The sequence below is a fragment of the Pongo abelii genome, chromosome 4, assembly GCF_028885655.2.
Source record: "Pongo abelii isolate AG06213 chromosome 4, NHGRI_mPonAbe1-v2.0_pri, whole genome shotgun sequence".
In the NCBI taxonomy this organism is placed as follows: domain Eukaryota; kingdom Metazoa; phylum Chordata; class Mammalia; order Primates; family Hominidae; genus Pongo; species Pongo abelii.
The window spans coordinates 22958189-22980350 of record NC_071989.2 but is presented as its reverse complement, the minus strand read 5'-3'; the positions used below and the strand labels follow the sequence as shown (position 1 = coordinate 22980350).

General features: G+C 36.3%; 1 protein-coding gene and 1 pseudogene across 3 annotated transcripts in view; both read left to right on the top strand.

Moving 5' to 3' along the window:
* The window catches only part of CDH12 (cadherin 12), a 1137115-nt gene that overhangs the window by 256967 nt on the left and 857986 nt on the right, over positions 1-22162 (top strand).
* Positions 19222-20618, top strand: LOC100453084 (beta-1,3-galactosyl-O-glycosyl-glycoprotein beta-1,6-N-acetylglucosaminyltransferase-like; annotated as a pseudogene).

Here is a 22162-nt window from a genome sequence, read left to right as displayed (position 1 = left end):
TTTTTAAGAAAACATAGGATCATATAGTTAAAAAAAAAATAAAATTTATGTTGGTTTGTTTTTCTTAACGTTAGTTTAAATGTGTTCAAATATATTAAAAGAAATATATCACTTAACAATATCTGCCCATAAAAATTTCTGGCACAATGTGAAGTGTGCAATAAAAATTCTTCAGTGGCCAGTTCTACCCTGATAATAGCTTCATTTAAAAATGTTAAATATAAATAATCACATCATAGGTATTATTAACAGTTCTACTTGCTTTATTTTATTAAAGGGAAGACTTTGCCTATTAAATATATAATTGCCATTGTACTGAATCTACTAGAATTGAAATACTTGAATTACTGTAAGTCACACATTTTATGGGGTGTGTTTTCCAAATATGTCAAGCCAAAATGGACCCTCAGCTTATTCCATTTGATTATATATATAAAATTATGTAAAGGATGACAGTAGACAGGTGAAAAAAAGATAAACTATGCTAAATATTACCAAAGGAAAAATCTGGTATTATTAAAAATTATTCAAAAATCAATAAAACAAAATACATATTTATAAGAGGAGGGAAAATTAATTTCTAGTGTAGTTACACATAAGGTAGCATAGGGATATAAAAAAGAATAAATAACAACTCTATGCAACACTATAGATAACATTAGAACCAGTATTGGGTAGAAAAAAGCATTATTACAGTACAGTAAAGCACCAATTTTATATATAGTAAAGCTCCATAAAGATCTTAAAATGTAATAAATACCCATATACTTGCTAAAACTAGAGATACATATGTACTAAAACTCTACAAATGAACACAAAATTTTAAATGGAATTTAGTACAGTAGTTACCTTTCAGGGCAGAGTGGAATCAAATGGAAGGAACTGGACAATAGTATTCAGGGATATGTAACAGCAACATCAAAACTAAGAGGAGACACCGAATAGCATTGTGTGCCAGATGCTGTTTCAAATGCTTCACATATAGTAACTTATTTAATGCTTATAATAATCTTATACAACAGGTGCCTGTATGCTATCACCCCCATCATGCAAATAAAGCAAATAAAAGGACCTGCCCAACAGCACACAAGTATAACCCCAGAGCCCAGATTTAACTGGAGGTGTTTATCTCCAGAGTCTGCATGTCTTTTTTTCCCCATTGAGACAATCTGTGAATAATATTTTAAATATTTTAATAGTGTGCTAGTTAGAAAAAATAGATTTTAGCCAGAAACAAAAATACAGTATGTGGCTGGAAGCTACATAAATCCACAATAATCACAGCAATGGCCATTGTCCAAAGTGTTCTTCTTTGAGCAAAGGATGTACAATATATGAATTTATTAGGATATCTTTGCAGATTAAAGGCAAAAGATGATGTGCATTATAAATATATTATGCATAAGGAAATTATACACATCTTTAAATTTGATACATAAGTAAGTATATTTACTAATATCTACTTAAATAATAAACTAACGTTCACCTTGTCTAAATTGGAAGCTTCCTTATAGGATAGTTCCATCAAATATTTCATATAGTACCATTGGTGTTTGACTCTAAACTGATACATTTTCGTAGTATTTATATAATCCAGAAGTAGTTTTTTTTTTACAGAGTTGGTGAAAATGAAAATACCTTCTATATCCAAGGACATAAAACTTCAATGATAAGAATTGTAGGCAAGTTTCAAAAGGGAGGATATATTTTTACTATGATTTATCAGCATGCACTATAAGAATGCACTGGGGCAGTGGCCAGAGGGCATTATTTCTAGGCTAGATTTAAGCCCGGTGAATGTAAAGTCACCTAGGCTAGAGCTCTCAAAAGGGAAAATTGTAAGTTAGGAACAGAAATATAGTTATTATCCTTCCTTTTGTTATATTTTCCACTCCTTCAAGTAGTCACTTTGGTATTTTTTACTACCAGTGTTGCCTATTCCTGAATCATATCAGCAGCCCAGTATTCTTCTGTCAAGGAAGACTTCTGAGGTTTTGGTTCAGACCACTGAATAATGAATAGTGCAATTTTCTGTATCAGGGGACAGGATTGAAGAACTGCTTTAAGAGAGACAAATTCAGAGATGCTGAACCATATATAGGTGTAGGACATGCAATTGGCAATATCTAGCAGGCTGTTGGATATGTGGGCCTACATCTTATGAGAAAGACATCAAACATAAGGCTCTGAATTTTGGCGACCATGTTTAAACACAAGTGAGAGCTAATAAGGCATGCAATAAGGCTGCAAACAGATCCAGCACACAGGAGGTAATAGCAATATTATCACTTAGAATACTGACTCAGTCAAAAAGGCCAATGACTTCCAGCTGTGCACATGTCAGGGAACCACTTACTTCTAGAAACATTGATTACCTTATTTTGGGAGATACAAGGAGGGGGATGGTAGGAATGATACCATCTCTGATCATACATATGGCTGTGTGTATACGTGTATAGTTGCCAGCATCAATTAAGATAATGTAGGTGAAAGTACTTTGTAAATTATTAAATAAATTCTAAATTGTAACCAAAGTGTAATACAAACAAGAGGTTTTATTATCATTCTTACAGAATGTACATTACAAGCAAGCTTTATCAGCTTTGTAAAAACTCTGAGGATTTATTAATTCTTTGGGCAACATATGTGTATTAGTTTGTTCTCATGCTGCTATGAAGAAATACCCCAAACTGGGTAATTTATAAAGGAAAGAGGTTTAATTGAATCACAGATCCACATGTCTGGGGAGGCCTCATGAAACTTGTAATCATGGTGGAAGGCATCTCTTCACAGGGCTGCAGGATAGAGAGTGAGCACCGAGTGAAGGAGAAAACTCCTTATAAAACCATCAGATCTCATGAGAACTCACTTATTATCATGAGAACAGCACTCGGGAAACTGCCCCCATGATCCAATCACCTTCATCTGGTCCTGCCCTTGACACATGGGAATTATTACAATTCAAGGTGAGATTTGGGTAAGGACACAGCCAAACCATATCAATATGTTTATTTTTGTATTTACTGGAGAATGCTGAAGTTATCTTTAACTTCTCATTTCCATTTCATTCACAGAACCTTAAAGTTGAAATGGAAATGGAACTTCAGGATTACATCATCTGAGCACTTAGTTTTATACAAACCCAAACCACAAACTTAGTTTAGATTATTGATACAATTAGAATTCAGGTCTTCTAATTTTCAGTTTAGTGCTAAAATGAGTCAACTGGGAGTAGAGACAGTTCTTCAGAATATTTTCCATTCCTGACCATTTGATTCAATTAACCCATCAAATATTACCTATATCTTTGATATTTTGTAGTATATTTTTTTTTGTAAAGTTACTTTAATGGAAGAGATATATAATTCCCTATATTTGAGATAAAATACCAATTTACTTGAAGACCTGCACATTAAAATACTTGAACAATATTATGGAAGTCCACATTAATTATGAAAGATAACTCCTAATAGACAAAGCATTCATACATTTTTTTTACTCACTTAGCCTTGTATTTGCTTATTTATTTAATAAATATTTATTGAGCACCTGTTATATGTAAGGCACACCTCTAGATGTTTGACAACAAATACTCTGGAGATAAGAGATTAACAAAATGTAAGTGAAAAAAACAGATTAGGAAATTTCAGATATTAATAAAAGCTCTGAAGATAATCTTTTGAGTTGAGGTATGAATAATGAGGAATCAGCCATGAAATGATCTGGTGAGGAAGGAAGATGAGTTCAGGCAGAGGCAGACCTGCCTCAGCCTCCAGAGTAGCTGGGATTACAGCTGTCCGCCACCACACCCAGCTAATTTTTTTGTATTTTTCATCGAGATGGGGTTTCGTCATGTTGGCCAGGCTGGTCTCAAAATCCTGGCCTCAGGTGATCCACCCAGTCTCGGCCTCCCAAAATGCTGGGATTACAGACATGAGCCACCATGCCTGGCTTTTTAAAATTATTATTATTTTTATTATTTATTTATTTATTTTTTTTTTGAGACGGAGTCACGCTCTGTCGCCCAGGCTGGAGTGCAGTGGTGCGATCTCGGCCCACTGCAAGCTCCGCCTCCTGGGTTCACGCCATTCTCCTACCTCAGCCTCCTGAGTAGCTGGGACTACAGGCGCCCACCACCACGCCCGGCTAATTTTTTTTTTTTTCGTATTTTTAGTAGAGACGGAGTTTCACTGTGTTAGCCAGGATGGTCTTGAGCTCCTGACCTCGTGATCCGCCTGCCTCGGCCTCCCAAAGTGCTGGGGTTACAGGTGTGAGCCACCGTGCCCGGCTCAAATGCCTGGCTTTTCAAAAGCATTTTTCTTGTTACTAACAATTATTGAATTTGTAGGGTACGGGATTCACAGTTTAAATGTAGTGGTGGATATTGAAGGTGAAGACTACTGTTACAATAACAACAACCAACCAACCTCTTGTATGTGTTAGGTGTTGGGTTAGGCATAGGAGATGTGTGGAAGAGAAATGGTTCATTCCCTTAATGAGTTTACTTTCTAGCAAAAATTTACAGTGAATATGAAATAACCATACTTATATAGCTCTTATTTAACCTCCCTATTTATCTAGATGTCTTTGAACGAATGAATACGTAAATGTAAAAATTACTATAATGATCAAATTGTTCTCAGGCATATCATGACCTTGCATATCAATTTTTGTAATAGAATAGTTATTGCAATTCCAGGCATTTTCCTTGAAATCATCTGCCAAAATAACTTTGTGTCTGTGTTTGACTTGGCTATGACCTGTGAATAGATGCACAGGATGGGTCAGATACGCTCTTAGTGTTTTCTGGGTTCATAAGTCAAGTACTATATTCAGTTTTACATCTTGCATTAATTGATCATAAAGATGAATTTCCAGCATCAGAGAGAACCAACACCATATAAAATATAGTGTATAAAGGAATAACAATTTTGTTTAAATATATTTATATTTAATAATATATCATTTTATGTCTTTTTTTTGTATGGACTTTCATTAAAATTTAAAGGCCACTTTTGTTTGAGGGTTTGAGCATCAGTTAAAATTAGGGGGAACAAAGCTGTTTGTGTAAAAGATGGTGGGAATAATTATTTAATGTTTGGGGACATTACTATGTTCTGAATAACTAAAAACTGTGCCAAGTGTTACACTGAGAAGTAAATCCAAGATAGTTATGAATCACTAATTGAAGGAAGGCTAATAGAAACGTACATTTTGCACTAAATTTCTGAAACATTTGGTGAACAGAGAACAGCCAGTCCTTGTATTTTTTCCCCCTCAGCAATATGTTCCTGAAATGAACTTCAAATATCAAGATGCAATAAACAAATCATTTCGTCCCCATAAAGTTTAAGTTAATATAAATACATAGTTGTTTCCAACCCAAATTGGCATCCATAAGTTAAAATGCTCATTTCAGCTACTTCTTGAGCTAGTTCAGCTGTTTGTAGAGACTTAACAAATATTTACTGAACTTATACTCTATGTCAGGAATTCTTCCAAGTATATTCTTCTCAGCATTATGCCTAAGGCTGGGGATCAAAAGGCAAGCAATATATGATCCCTACTTCAAGAAGCAAAGGAAGGATATAGGGACGTCGGTGTAGGGAGTTTGCTACTATGTTCACTATAGGAACTAATTCCCACCTGGATGGAGATGAGTACATCTCCTTGGAGAAAGACAGCAAAAGTAGGATATGAGCTCCACCTTGTAGGATAGAGGAGGCACTGCCATTCAATGGAGAACACAAGGGGGTTTTCAGGGAACAATGTGAGCCATACCCATCACAGGCATGCTGTCTTTGAGAAGCCCAAGTCCCAGTGTGGCTAAGATTGTGCTGTTGAAAGCTAGGAAGGAGGGAGTATGTGAAGGGCCTTAATGCCAGGCTCAAAATTTAGGACTCTACCTGCCAAATATCAGATGTGTGCATTAGAATATAACAGGGATCTGTTATTTAGCTTGTCAAGCATTTTCCTTTTTGGGTATCAGGCCCTCTTTAGTCTCAGTCTTTTAGACCACATGGGTTTGAATACCCTTTTCATTGTTGAATGGGCTTGTATTTCAGACCTGGCCAATTCAAGCATTCCTTCCTTTCATCTCTTTAATAAGGCAAATAGCAAATCAAGTATATATAGATAATCAGTTATTTGTAACTATCAGTTAATAGACATTTTATATTTATCCCATGATCATACTGATAGAATGTAGCTAAAAGCAGCATTATGAGAACAAAGAGTAAGAACCCTTGTTGTAGGCAACAAAAAGGTAAGCAAACAGGAAGCATAAAGAGGAACAAATACCTGCGTATATTATCTGTACACTTGGAGCTAGTCACGCCTGAAGCTAAAATGTATTCTGAGTTTTCAGTCATTTGGTCCTTACTGGAATTTACTGTTCTTTTATTTTTAATAACCACTTGGAGTTAGGTTTTGACCATTTTCAACCAAAATAGTTGTAACTAATTTTTTTAAATGTTACAAAAAGAGGTAATTAAAATAGAGTCATGTAATTTTTTAAAACATGAGATGAGAGGACCTGTACTAGGAAAATAAATGAGAGCAGAGAGTTTAGATGTAAAATTGGAAGGATAAGAACATTTGAAAGGTAACAAAAAGAAGAATATATTATTACTCTAGAGATTAAGTAAAACAGGGAAAACAGGAGAAAGAAGGTAACGTTTCTGGGTATCGAATCAGTGATAGTTTTGTTTTGGGACCTTAGGGTTTTGGTCCCTTATTAGAATTAATGTTAGCAAATATTAGAAATATAGCTGTGTAACTCAGGAGAACAATTAGGCCAAATATACAAATTTAGGATTTGTTAACATGGTTGAGAGAGACAGAATGCTTGGAGGCAAATCAAACGTACTCATGTCTCAGAAATCAAGAGTAGACTGTGTCCCATAGAAATCGATTGAGATCATTATAAAATCAAGTGCAAACTTTAAACCAATGAGGGTCAGTACAAGATCGCTGAATCTTGAATGTTAAATGCCATCAACATTTTATTTTCCTTTTCCTTTTTTTTTTTTTTTTCTTTTTTGAGATGGAGTCTCGCTCTGTCACCCAGGCTACAGTGCAGTGGTGAGATCTTGGCTCATTGCAACCTCTGCCTCCTGGGTTCAAGCGATTCTCCTACCTCAGCCTCCCTAGTAGCTGGGACTACAGGTGCATGCCACCACACCTGGCTAATTTTTGTATTTTTAGTAGAGACAGGGTTTCACCATGTTGGCCAGGCTGGTCGCGAACACCTGATCTCAGGTGATCCGCTCCCAAAGTGCTGGGATTACACGCGTGAGCTACCGCACCTGGCCGCCATCAACATTTTCAAGAATGGTAAAATGGTGACTGCGATCATCAAATTGCTGTGGATTGGGTGGGTGTGGGGGGGTGAGGGGGGGAGAGTTGTTTAAAAATGAAGCAATAAAGGTGAATTGTCTTTTTCATTAAACCTGGCGATACTAAAGGAAGGCATGCTAGAGAAAGGTTTTAAAATACTAAAAATATTAAAAAATATTTTATGAATTTATGGCAATAGGAGGAGAAAGAGAAAACGAAGGAAGAGGAGACATAATTTAGAAAAACTAAAAGCACAGGAGAGAAGTAAACTAATTTTCTATGATTCTAGAAGAAGGAGAAGATGGCAACCTTGGGTATAGATGGGGGATAGTTTCACCTGACCCTGGAAGGAAGAGAAAGTGCAGATGAAATTTAGTTTTGAGAGAAGAGAGGAAAGAAGAAAACATTACTGTTTGCACTTCGGTGAAGGAGAAGGCTGGACAACATGCCGAGAGTACAGCCCGTGGAAAGAGGAGCTTGAGAATTATGTTCACAACAGTGATTATGCAGAAGAGAAAAAGGCCCAGATGAGTTGATCAGAGATTTTTTTTTTTTAATTCATAAATGTAACTGAGTTTCCTGGGAAAGCTGTAAATCTACATGCACTGGAGCCTTGCAGCCTGTCTATGAGCTACCTATTGCAGAATCCAAGAAATGAAATGCTTAGGGGTACCCAAGGTTTATATTGACTGCATGACTATGGTAAAACGTTAAGTAGCAAATAAATGGAAGCTGATAGTAAAAGGCATGACCTAGGGGTTCACATGGTGGTCACAAGATTCAAGCCAAATAACTTGTTAAATGATATCTCAAGGAAGCAATAACCTGGGAGAATAGTTCATCAAAGGACAAAGGTTAGCCAAAACATTAATCATAGGGCAGTAAAGAAAATGTAATGCCAACATACAGTTTTAAAAACTGTATATCCTGGGTGATGACAAGGTCCATGATGTATGTGCACATAGATAATAATATACAATATCTATAAAACTATATGTGTTATGGAAAACTCAATTGAAAGAGAACTGAAACTCTTTGGTATGACTTGGGGACAGCTGGGGACAGTGACTCCAATAGGGCGGTGATGTTCTGGAAACTAAGATACTGAATGAGTCAACTTAGTAGTATGAGGCATTTTGGAAGCTGGAAAATAAAAGTTGAAGAAAATGAGATGAAATGATAAAAAAACAGGAACTTGTTTTACAGACTGGCTACTTTCAGGAGAATATGTATTTACAATATTTCAACTACATATTCACAGCTATAAATGGATTTACAGGCTAGTAATACAACCTTAACTGTAAAATTACAAACATGCCATTTTAAAAAATATTATCTAGGCTATAATTTCTGTGATATTAATTTTTTCAGGTCATTGTTTCATTGATCAATCCAAGCAAGTTATTTTTATAGCTAGGCTTATTTTAGTGCAAGGTTACTCTTTCTCAGTTGACCAAGCTCAAATATTGTATTTTATATCATGGCAGGAGGCATCCAAAAAAGAATAATATTCCACCTTTCAAAAAAACTAGTTGATTTTGTATTACTTTGGTTTACAATTTAATAAATGACCAACATGCAAAGCATTCGTGAGAGACTGCATTTAGGTAAGGGGGAGGTTGGAAATTATAAACAAACTGCATTAACGAGGAGGCTGGAGTCACTTAGAGAGAAAAGGAAAGCAATAAATCAAGTTTAAATGGGCAACATTAGTGGGAGTTATGGGCGCACATCTCAAATGAATACACCCCAAAGAATTTATGGAACACCTCTCATAATTGGAAAAGGACAGATTTTACAATTATCTTCAGGACAAGCTGCCAATAGAATAAAATACATAGCTTTAGTGTCAAGAGAAATGTATGAGACAAAAGGGAGACTTAGTTGAAATAGAGAAAGAAAACAGGAGGAAACATACAGCCTGTGCAATAGAACAGACCTGCAAATAGGCCCTGACTGGGGTGTAATACTCTGAGCAAATGGAGATGCCATACTAAAATTAAAACAGGGTTTAATTGCTATTGAAAACAACCTGCAAATACTGTTTTTAGAATAAGACAACAGTAATTTAATTTGCATTCTTGTCACATAAATAAGTGTATTAGATCTTTTGAATTCTTACCAGTTGGAATGAATTTTAGAGATTAAGCTTTACCTTTGTTTATGTTGGATTTCTTAAAAATTGCTAAAGAGTATTTGATGAGGAATGAAAAATCTCTGTAATGCAGTGTTTAGCAATTTCAACTGTATAATCAGTTTTATATTAAATATTTGCTTATTTTGTGAAAGACAATCACAATAATTAAAAGATCCAGACTTTACATGTTTTTTAAATCATAGGATATATCAAGTGGTAATTCCATGTATCATTGTATAATTCATACCAATATAGATATACTAGGTGTATAAGGTTTGTATTTTTTAAAATTTTCTCTCTTTTTCTTTTTGCTTTCATTTTTGAGGCTCATGATCTTTAGATTCAGTCACTCAAAAGAGAGAAAGAGTGCATATTTAACGAGATGGCCTATTCTGCTACCTGAAGACTAATGTAATTGCATTCCCTACCATTGTTAAGTCAAATTATCATTTGGGTACATTATCCAAAAGCGGTCTCATATTTTAAAACACAATATTTTATTTTATAATAGTCTCAGATTTACAGAAAATTGTTGAGATAGTACAAAGAGCTCCCATATATACCAACCTCAGGCTCCCATATATCGACGTCTTACATAGTATGCTACCTTTGTCTTAAGTAATGAAGCATATGGCAAATTTAGGATTTTGTTAGAATCTCAAGTGAAGTTGGCTAATAGTGAGTTAGAACCCAAAGGAGAGGCTTACATTAGACATATAAATTTGTTAGTCGTCATTTACATTAGGTATGTCTCCTGATGCTATCCCTCCCCACTCCCCCCGCCGCACAACAGGCCCCAGTGTGTGATGTTCCCCTTCCCATGTCTAAGTGTTCTCATTGTTCAATTCCCACCTATGAGTGAGAACATGCTGTGTTTGGTTTTTTGTCCTTGCAATAGTTTGCTGAGATTGATGGTTTCCAGCTTCATCCATGTCCCTACAAAGGACATGAACTCATCATTTTATATGGCTGCATAGTATTCCATGGTATATATGTGCCACATTTTCTTAATCCCGTCTATCATTGTTGGACATTTGGGTTGGTTCCAAGTCTTTGCTATTGAGAATAGTGCCACAATAAACATACGTGTGCATGTGTCTTTATAGCAGCATGATTTATAATCCTTTGGGTATATACCCAGTAATGGGATGGCTGGGTCACATGGTATTTCTAGTTCTAGATCCCTGAGGAGTCACCACACTGTCTTCCACAATGGTTGAACTAGTTTACAGTCCCACCAACAGTGTAAAATTGTTCCTATTGCCAAGTCAATCTTAAGCCAAAAGATCAAGTTTTAAAATAAATAATTCTAAAGGCAATTTTGAAAGAACAACCTAGAAACCATAAAGCTCCAAAAAAGTAAAAAAGCAGCTCTGAAAATAACTAAATTAAACTTTGAAAAAAAAATGTAGTAAAAATGTCACTGGACGGGTTTAAGGGCAGGTTTTTCCTGGTTGACAAGACAGTTGGTAAACTGAAAGATCCTTCAGAAGAAAGTATCAAAAATGAGCACAGATAGACAAAAACATTGAATGTTGACAAAGTTAAGAGACATAGAGATTAGAATGAGAATATGTAACATGTGATTTGAGGAGGGAGGGGATTTTCCCGAAGAAGATAAGAGGAGGGAAGAATAAGGCACAGGCAGTGTTTACAATATCATTACTAAGAATTGTCCTGAAGTGTTTAAAGATACAGATCCATAGATTTGTGAAGCTCCACAAATCTCAAACAGTATAGGTAAAAAAAAAAAAAAAGAGCTCTATGCCTAAAGAAATCATTGTGAAACTGCAGGAAATCAAAGACAAAAAGAAAAAATCTTTTAAGTAGCAAGAAAAGAGAGTTTCTTCAAGCAAGTGGTGGTTACACTGATCTTTTACATCCCAGCAGCAACAATGGAAGACATAGTGGAATTAAATAGCAGGGTGCTGGAAGAAAATATTCTCTAACGTAGAATTCCATATATGTCAAACTCTTTCAAAAACAACGTTACTTTCAGAAAAAACAATAACAGAAGCATATTCTACCAGAAGATTCTAACTTTTTTTAAAATTTTTTTTAATTTTATTATTATTATACTTTAAGTTTTAGGGTACATGTGCACAATGTGCAGATTAGTTACATATGTATACATGTGCCATGCTGGTGTGCTGCACCCATTAACTCATCATTTAGCATTAGGTATATCTCCTAAAGCTATCCCTCCCCCCTCCCCCCACCCCACAACAGTCCCCAGAGAGTGATGTTCCCCTTCCTGTGTCCATGTGTTCTCATTGTTCAATTTGCACCTATGCGGGAATTGAGAATATGCGGTGTTTGGTTTTTTGTTCTTGCAATAGTTTACTGAGAATGATGATTTCCAATTTCATCCATGTCCCTACAAAGGACATGAACTCATCATTTTTATGGCTGCATAGTATTCCATGGTGTATATGTGCCACATTTTCTTAATCCAGTCTATCACTGGCCATCAGAGAAATACACATCAAAACCACAATGAGATACCATCTCACACCAGTTAGAATGGCAATCATTAAAAAGTCAGGAAACAACAGGTGCTGGAGAGGATGTGGAGAAATAGAAACACTTTTACACTGTTGGTGGGACTGTAAACTAGTTCAACCATTGTGGAAGTCAGTGTGGCGATTCCTCAAGGATCTAGAACTAGATATACCATTTGACCCAGCCATCCCATTACTGGGTATGTACCCAAAGGACTATAAATCATGCTGCTATAAGGACACATGCACACGTATGTTTATTGTGGCACTATTCTCAATAGCAAAGACTTGGAACCAACCCAAATGTCCAACAATGATAGACTGGATTAAGATTCTAACTTTTGAAAATAATTTAGGCAAGTAAAATTATACTGAATAGGAGAGAGGTCTAAGAAGTTTAAAGGAAGTGAGTGATAAATGTAACTGAACTGAACGCTAGCTTATTAAACAGTAATAATTTATCCTTACAAGGTTTTTTTTAGTAGTAAATTTTTTTAAGATAAATATTATGGCAGTATCTTGTAAGGCAAAAGAGTGAAAGAAATGGTGTTAAAGAGTTCAAGGTAATTTGTGATGCCTGTCAGAAGGGTAAAAATGACGATGAACACAGTAAGCTATGATAAGTTCAGTATATGTATTTTATTTTTAGGCTACCATTTTCGAAAGATAGTAAGAGCCTATAACTTATAGAGAAAGAAAGGGTGGAATGACAAAAAGTAATCAGAACATAAAAAGAAGGAAGAAATGAGCTAAGAGAAATATCACAGCCAAAACAGAAAACCAAAGTGAGATGAACTGCCATTACTATTTCTAGAAATATATGCTAAAGAATTCAATGCGCATATGCACAGAAATATCAATTGCAGCATTGTTTGTAACATACAAAAAAATTCAAAACAACTCAAATGCTAATCCATAGTAATATACATAGTTAAATTGTGTTATATTTTTTAAATGGCAAACAATAAAAATGAATAAATTATAGTTTCACTAAAATAAAAATCTTAAAACCACAGAATTAAAAAAAAATAAATTCCTTCCAGGAGCGGTGGCTCACACCTGTAATCCCAGCACTTCGGGAAGCCGAGGCAGGTGGATCACCTGAGGTCAGGAGTTTGAGGCCAGCCTGATCAACATGGTGAAACCCCGTCTCTACTAAAAATACAAAAGTTAGCTGGGTGTGATAGTGCATGCCTGTAGTCCCAGCTGCTTGGGAGGCTGAGGCAGGAGAATCCCTTGAACACAGGAGGTGGAGGTTGCAGTGAGCAGAGATCGCGCCACTGCACTCCAGCCTGGCGACAGAGCAAGACTCCGTCTCAAAAATAATAAATAAATAAATTCCGCAAACAATATAGATGATTCCCCTTAAAAAAATTCAAAAGCAAAAAAAAAGCAACTAGGTAGTAGTTTGATGGATACATTAGTGCAGAACCAGGGGGAAAAAGTAAATACTAAGATTCACTTTATTCAGAAAGAGGCAGTTCTGATTGGGAAGAGATACATTTGTTTCTTTTATAGGAGCCAATCATATTTTATTTCATGAATAATAAGTTAGTTACATAAGGTGTTTGATTTATTATATTTGTTAAATTTCACAATGAAGACACTATATTATCTATATTGATTTCATTTTAAGAAAAAAGCCTGTGAAAAGTTTTAGGAAACTATGGATGAGTGTTCTTTCTTAAAAATCTCTTTTCCAGATTCAATATCCCCCAGATCTGTGACTTTCATTCTCCTTTCAGAATCCCATCTTCATCCTCATGTTCTTTTTTGCTCTGACTTTTGTTTTACATTATCTCTTAAAAACCATGGCATTCCAAGGCAAATAACCTCTACATGTGTTACAAACAGAGCATATCTAAATTGATTAAGATGGTTTCCTTCCATTAAAGGAGTATGTTATTTCATCATCTTATTTTAGCAAATTCACCATAGTTGTTAACTTACCTAGGCATGTGGTCAATAAAAAATTATCAATTTCTAAATTGGTTCTCCTTTCTGTATGTAAATAAGTGAATTTAAAAATATAAATAAAAGATTTTAAATTTGTCTTCTTCATGTCTGCTAATCATGCCTATTAACAGCATTTTAAAACTTAATTTGATCCATTTTGTGTTTGTTATTTTTCCTAGTTTGAAATTATCTTCATATCTGATATACATAGTTTCTATGTCTTCACTGATGTGACTGGTCAACACATTGCTGACAACTGGGTATAGAACAGTCCTTAAAGATAGCTATAGAGAAATCCTTCTAAGTTGAACACTTTGGTAAGAACCCCTTTTCCATTTACCAAACTACCAAGATTCTCCTAGAGAGGATGCCATTGTACTCTGTGTAGATGAGTGCCCTGAGATTTCTGTTACTATTTCTGTGTACCTCTCTGCTTGCTTCAAAGTGCGCTTTTCTCTCTACTGGCCCAGTTGTTACTCTTCTATGGTAGATGACCCTTTAGCAGCAGGGGTTTCATTGCCTGAATAGAGAGCCAGAAACACGTGAGGGTTTATATCAATCCCCCTATAGTGCTGGCCAAAGTCCATAACCACATTCAAGAGTACAAACCCCCAGCTTCTTTGCCTCTAGTTTGACAAATTCAGATGACATTTTGACCATCCCATCTTTCATGAAAACATGATACAATTGCAGTAGACTTTTTTGAACTCAGGATTCACAAGTATGCTTAGTAATTCTTTGCCTAATGTGTTACATAGTCATTATACTTACAAAGAAATGATATTGATAACTAAGGAAATGCAAATTAAAAACACGACATGGTTTGACAACAATGTTTCTCACGAATATATACACTTTAGAAATTGATTATGACAAATAATACTAAAGATGTTGGGCAGTGGAGACTCTCATGCACTCCTGTGGGAACAATTTAGGATTATTTGGTAAAGTTGAAGTTGGATCCCATGCTATCCAGTAATGGAATTACTCATACACTCACCAGGAAGCATATAAAGAAAGTTTACAACATTATTTTAAGTGGAAGAAAAAAAGTAGAAATGACCCAAATGACCATTAACATACGAATGGATGAATTAATTTTGATATATTCATAAATGAATTATTGCTGCATATGTCACTGTGGATGCATTGCCACATGCAGGTGATGAAAAGAAAGGCCAAAAAAAGCATAGATAAAATATTATGTCATCTATATTAAGGTGAATTCATATGGTTATAAATTTAGGAAAACATACCTACAGGATAAAATAATATAAAACATCAACACTGAGCTAATGATGGTGAGGGCATAGGTATTCTTTGGGAGCAACAGGAGGATTATACAGGATGCTCCCAAAGTCTGACATATGAGGGTATTTGATTTGGGACCAGAGGGTAGACAAACATATTGTTTTAATAATCTTTAATCTGTACATACATACTACCTCTACCCTTACTCTCATAAAATGTGCTGTGAGTTACAATGTTCTCAGAAAGATTATGATCAAAAGATAGGCGAGTTCAGGAGATAAAAGTTTTTCCCTTACCCCTATTTTTTCATGGAAATGTCTTCAGGCTGTAATTTTTTTTTTAGCCAGGATTTGGTAAGAAAAGTTAAAAATATGGTCAGGCAAAGCAAAGAACCTTAAGAGCTATGAGGCAAAAGCATCAGGTAACATATAAAGGAAAACCTATCAGATTAAGAGCCCAGCTGCCTTCATGGGCTGTCATTGAGTGTCTGCAGTTTTTCCAGGCGCATGTGTAAGCTGTCAGTGGATCTTTTATTCTGGGGTCTGGAGGATGGTGGCCCTCTTCTCACAGTTCCACTAGGCAGTGTCCCAGTAGGTACTCTGTGTGGGGCCCTGACCCCACAGTTTCCTTCCACATTGCCCTAGCAAGCCTCAAGCCTTGGCAACTTCTATGTGGTTTTGGGCCTGCCAGTGCAGAAAAGTCAAGAATTGAGCTTTGGGAACCTCTGCCTAGATTTCAGAGGATGTATGGAAACCTCTGCAGCAAACTTCTGCCTGGGCATTCAGACATTTCCAAATATCCTCTGAAATCTAGGCAGAGGCTCCCAAAGCTGCCAAGGCTCGAGGCTTGCACTCTCTGAAGCCACAGCCCAAGCTCTATATTGGCCCCTTTCAGCCATGGCTGGAGCAGTTGGGACTCAGGGCATTTAGTCTGTAGGCTGCACACAGCACAGGGACCCTGGGCCTGGCCCACAAAACCACTTATTCCTCCTAGGCCTTCAGGCCTGTGATGGGAGGGGCTGCAGTGAAGACCTCTGACATGCCCTGGAGACATTTTCCCCATTGTCTTAGGGATTCATATTTGGCTCCTAGTGACATATGCAAATATCTGCAGCTGGTTTAAATTTCTCCCCAGAAAATGGGATTTTTTTTTCTCTTGCATTGTCTCACTGCAAATTTTCTAAAGTCTGGTCCTTTGATAAAACCAAATGCCTTTAACAGCACCCAAGTCAGCTCTTGATTGCCTTGCTGCTTAGAAATTTCTTCCACCAGATATCCTAAATCATCTCTCTCAAGTTCAAAGTTCCACAAATCTCTAGGGCATGGGCAAAATGCTGCCAGTCTCTTTGCTAAAACATAGCAAGAGCCACATTTGCTCCAGTTTCCAACAAGTTCCTCATTTCCATCTGAGACGACCTCAGCCTGGGCTTTATTGTCCATTTGGCTACTAATATTTTGGGCGAAACTGTTAACAAGTCTCTAGCAAGTTCCAAACTTTTCCACATTTTCCTATCTTCTTCTGAGCCCTCTAAACTCTTCCAACCTCTGCCTGTTACCCAGTTCCAACGTTGTTTCCACATTTTTGGATATCTTTTCAGCAGTGCCCCACTCTACTGGTATCAATTTACTGTATTAGTCCATTTTCATGCTGCTGATAAAGACATACCCGAGACTGGGCCATTTACAAAAGAAAGAGGTTTAATGGACTTACAGTTTCACGTGGCTGGTGAAGCCTCACAGTCATGGCAGAAGGCAAGAAGCCAGTCACGTCTTACATGGATGGCAGCAGACAAAGAGAGCTTGTGCAGAGAAACTACCCTTTATAAAACCATCAGATCTCATGAGACTTATTCACTACCACAAGAACAGCATGGGAAAGACCTACCCCATGATTCAATTACCTCTCACTGGATTCCTCCCTTAACACATGAGAATTTAAGATGAGATTTGGAGGGGGAAACCACCAAACCATATCAATAGGCCACAAAACAAGTCTCAGTAAATTTCAGAAAATTGAAATTATATCAAATACTCTCTCAGACCACAGTGGAATAAAATTGCACATGAACTACAAAAAGAATCCTTGAAACCATGTAAATACATGAAATTCAATAACCTGCTCCTGAGTGATTATCATGTCAACAATGAAATCAAGATGAAAATAAATTAAAAATTATTTGAACTGAGTGATAATAGTGACCCAACCTATTAAAACCTCTGGGATACAGCAAGATTGTTGCTAAGAAGAAAGTTCATAGCCTTAAATGCCTACATCAAAAAGTCTGAAAGAGCACAAATAGACAGCCTAAGGTCACACTTCAAGGAATGAGAGAAACAAGAACAAACCAAGCCCAAACCCAGCAGAAGAAAAGAAATAACAAAGATCAAAGAAGAACTAAATGAAACTGAAACAAACAAAAAATACAAAAGATGAATGAAACAAAAAACTGGTTTTTTGAAAAGATACACAAAATTGATAGAACACTAATGAGATTAATCAAGAAAAAAGAGAGAAGATCCAAAAAAGCTCAATTAAAAATGAACCAGCAGCTATTACAATGCATACCACAGAAATACAAAAGATCTTCAAGGTTACTATGAACACCTTTATGCACATAAACTAGGAAACTTAGAGGAGATGGATAAATTCCTGGAAATATACAACCCTCCTAGATTAAACCAGGAAGAAATAGAAACTCTGAAGAGACCAATAACAAACAGCGAGATTGAAATGGTAAGAAAAAATATTGCCAAAAAATAGAAGTCCAGGACCAGATGGATTCGCAGCTGAATTATCTCAGAAATTCAAAGAATTAGTACCAATTCTATTGGACCTATTCCAAAGACAGAGAAAGAGGGAATCCTCCCTAAATCATTCTATGAAGCCAGTATCATCCAAATACCCAAACTCAGAAAGGACATAACAACAACAACAAAAAAAGAAAACGGCCAGATGCGGAGGCTCATGCCTGTAATCCCAGCACTTTGAGAGGCCAAGGTGGGCGGATCACCTGAGGTCAGGAGTTTGAAACCAGCTTGGCCAACATGGTGAAACTTTGTCTCTACAAAAATAGAAAAAAAATTAGCTGGACATGAAGATGGGTGCCTGTAATCCCAGCCACTAAGGAGGCAGGGGTGGGAGAATCACTTGAACCCGAGAGGCAGAGGTTGCAGTGGGTGCAGATTGCACCACTGCACTCCAGCCTGGGCAACAGAGCAAGACTCCATCTCAAAAAAAAAAAAAAAAAGGAAAAGAAAACTACAGAGCAATATCCCTGATGAACATAGATGCAAAAATCCTCAACAAAATATTAGCTAACTGAATCCAACAGCATATCATCAAGAAAATCCACCATGAACAGGTGGGTTTCATACTAGGGATGCAGGGATGGTTTAACATAGGCAAGTCAATAAATGTGATACACCACATAAACAGAATTCAGAACAAAAATCATATGATCATCTTTGCAAACTATGCATCTGGCAAAGGAATAATATTGAAAATCTACAAGGAACTCAAACAAATTAGCAAGGGTAAAACAAATAATCCTATCAAAAAATGTGTTAAGGACATGAATAGACAATTCTCAAATGAAGATATACAAATGGCCAACAAACATATGAAAAAATGCTCAAAATCACTAATGGTCAGGGAATTATAAACAAAAACCACAGTGCAATACCACCTTACTCCAGGAAGAATAGCTGTAATGAAAAAATCAAAAAATAGATGTTGATGCGGATGTGGTGAAAAGGGAACATTTTCACTCTGCTGGTGGGAATGTAAACTAGTACAATCACTATGGAAAGTAGTATGAAGATTTCTTAAAGAGCTAAAATCTGATCTACCATTTGATCCAGCAATCCCACTACTGGTTATCTAGCCAGAGGAAAAGAAGGCATTATATGGAAAAGATACTTGCACACACATGTTTATAGCAGTACAATTTGCAATTGCAAAAATATGAAACCAGTCCAAATGCCCATCAATCAATAAATGGGTAAAGAAACCTGTATATATATATATGAAGGAACATATATGTATATATACACACACACCATTACAAAACACTTGGAGCTTGTTGGAGAGAATCCTAGTAGTGAAATTAATTGCAGCAAAGTTTTACAGGGTGATGTAGATGAAATCCAAAAGGTAAAGTTTGAGATGCTAACAGTGAAATTTTAAAAGTACCCTCAGTGAACACGTGCCAACTATATAAACATGACCAGTGACCATACTTATTTCATCAGGAGGCACAAATATATCAATATACCATAGAACCCCTTTGTAAAGAACAGGCGGAGTTTCAAACAGCATATTCTATAGTGGTTCATCACAAGATTGAAATGCTTGACAGGATACTGAGGGCATCTATATGCCTCAGAATTTCTATCACATTCACATAGACAAAAAATCAGAGGATTCCTTTTTAGCTGCAGTGATGGACATTGCATTCTGTTTTAGTAAAGTCTTTGTGGCCAGCTGATTGGAGAGTATGGTTTATGCATCATGGAGCCAGGTTCAGGATGACCTCAACTGCATGAGGACCTCTAAGCAATGAGTGCAGGCTGGAAATACTTGATAAAACTTTGTGGTATGGATTTTCCTATTAAAGCCAACCTAGCAATTGTCAGGAAGATCAAGTTGTTAATGGGAGAAAACAACCTCGAAATGGAGAGGATGCCATCCAATAGAGGAGAAAGGTGGAAAAAGCAGTATGAGGTTTTTGGAAAGCTGACAAACACAGGGAATGTTAAAATGCCTCCTCCACTTGAGACACTTCTTTGTTCAGGGTGTGTCTATTTTGTGGTCAGTAGGGAGTATGTAGGGTATGTACTTCAGGATTAAAAAAATCCAAAAGTTTATGGAGTGGGCGCAAGACACATACAGCCCCGATGAGCATCTCTGAGCCACCATCCAGAGTCTTCCTGAAGTCCCCAGCTCACTCTCCACAAGCCATAAGTATGACTTGCCTGACACACATGCAGTTGCCAGATTTGTCAAGTGGCAGCACTTGGAGGGTGATGTTTCCAAGGGTGCTCCCTACCCACCCCGCCATGGGGACCACATGCACTTGGTGTGCATTTTCAGAGCTGGTGACTTGAAATGGATGCTGCGCAAGCACCACTTGTTTGCCAATAAGCTTGACATCGACATTGACCTCTTTGCCATCCGATGTTTGAATGATCATCTGAGACATGAAGCTTGGAGATGTTAAAAGATTGACCATTACAGGCAATTTTATGAATAATAAGAAGGATACCCAAAACGTACCCTCATCTGGATCCTCTTCCTTGTCAGTAAGCATCAGGAAAATGGTATGAGGTCCTATTTGGGGCAGGGACTCTAAGTCTACTTGTCAGAGAAGCTGCATGGTTTCTGCAGAGCATCGTTGGCTAAAAAGGTGATATCATTAAATGTTCACCTAGAGTTAATGTGAGAGGAGATAAAAGTAGCTTTGAGGCCAGAGCATGTAGCAAAGTCATTCTGGAGAGAAGAGACCAGGGTAGCTGGGGAAGAGGTCAATGCATAAGGTCAGCCTCTTCCAAGAGCTCAGGGGCTTAGCAGAATGAGAAGATTTGACCTGTGTTTAAACTATTTTGAGAATTTTTAATGTGACAATTTTCCCAGTATGAATAAACTTATAGCAACAAACGATCATAAAGATACAATTAATCTGATATATTTGTTGAAATAAAAATGTGATTTTACTCTAAATGATTTTTGTAAATAATTTATTTTCTGCTGTAACACTGTATTGTGTAGTGTGTCTCTGTATAAGAGGGAGTTTAAAATAAGGTTGATTTAAAAACAATGAAATAAAAAAAAGAAAAGAAAAGAAAATTAGGGTATTTTCAGTTTAAACTTCCAATCATGTCATCCAAGTCTGGAATTTTCATCAGAACAACAATATAAAAAATAAAGGGATGGATTTAAAACACATACAAATCATAAATAATAATGAAAACATTTTAAATAATTATTTTGCCAATTCATCATAATACACGTTAGTGAGGGAACTCTTCACTGTTACCACTATTATTTAATGAAAGAAATAATATTTTAAGACTAAAAAGGCACAGAGGTCATTAAATCAGAATAAAATCAATTTCTTTCTAAGTCAAATCAATTGTTGACCTTATAACATCTGATATGCATGAATATATTCATTTTCATTTTTAAAATTTATCACTAAACTAAGCACAGTGTCTCCTAGGGAGGTATTTACAGTAGCTTAAGGGAACCAATATTCATAAACTCTGTCTTTTGAATTAGATGGATATCATGTCTATAAGTAGTATGCAGAGATTTGAACACTTTAGAGATTCCAGTATTTAGAGATTAAGTTATTTAGAGATTAGGTTTGAGGTTTTAATGTAAGGCTAAACAGTATAGTTTGTAGATGTGATAGAAGTCGTAGGCCTTTGTTATATCTCTGATTGGCCAAACCAGAGAGAAGTGGAATGCATGCTGAGATAAATGTAATCACTCACAAAGCAGTTTCTTGGTTAAATCATTTTATTTAAAAGACACTCACCAGGGGAAAAACAAAACTATAATTTTGCTAATTGAACTCTGAACCTAAAATATAGCAACAGAAGAGAAGAAACAATTCAAGACAGGAATGATCAGATCAAGTTAAACAGCAGTTTAATTTCCCTTCTAGAGAAATGTATATTCAGGCAATATTTTTACCCCTGTTACCCTCCCCCAACAAAAAAAGATGAAGAAGAAGAAAAAGAAGGAAAAGAGGAAGGAGACAACAAGAAACAGTTAAGGTGCTTTGGCCTGCTTCTGAGCACACATGAATCCAGTAACATTAAAAAGGGACATTCTGATTTTCTGGGAAAGCAGTGGAAACTAGTACATTTATTATTTCTGCTAAATTTATAGTCAGATTCCCTTTGCTGAGCCTTTGGGCATATTTATAATCTAAAACCATATTCTACAAAAGAGTGATGCTTGTTTTATGAGCACT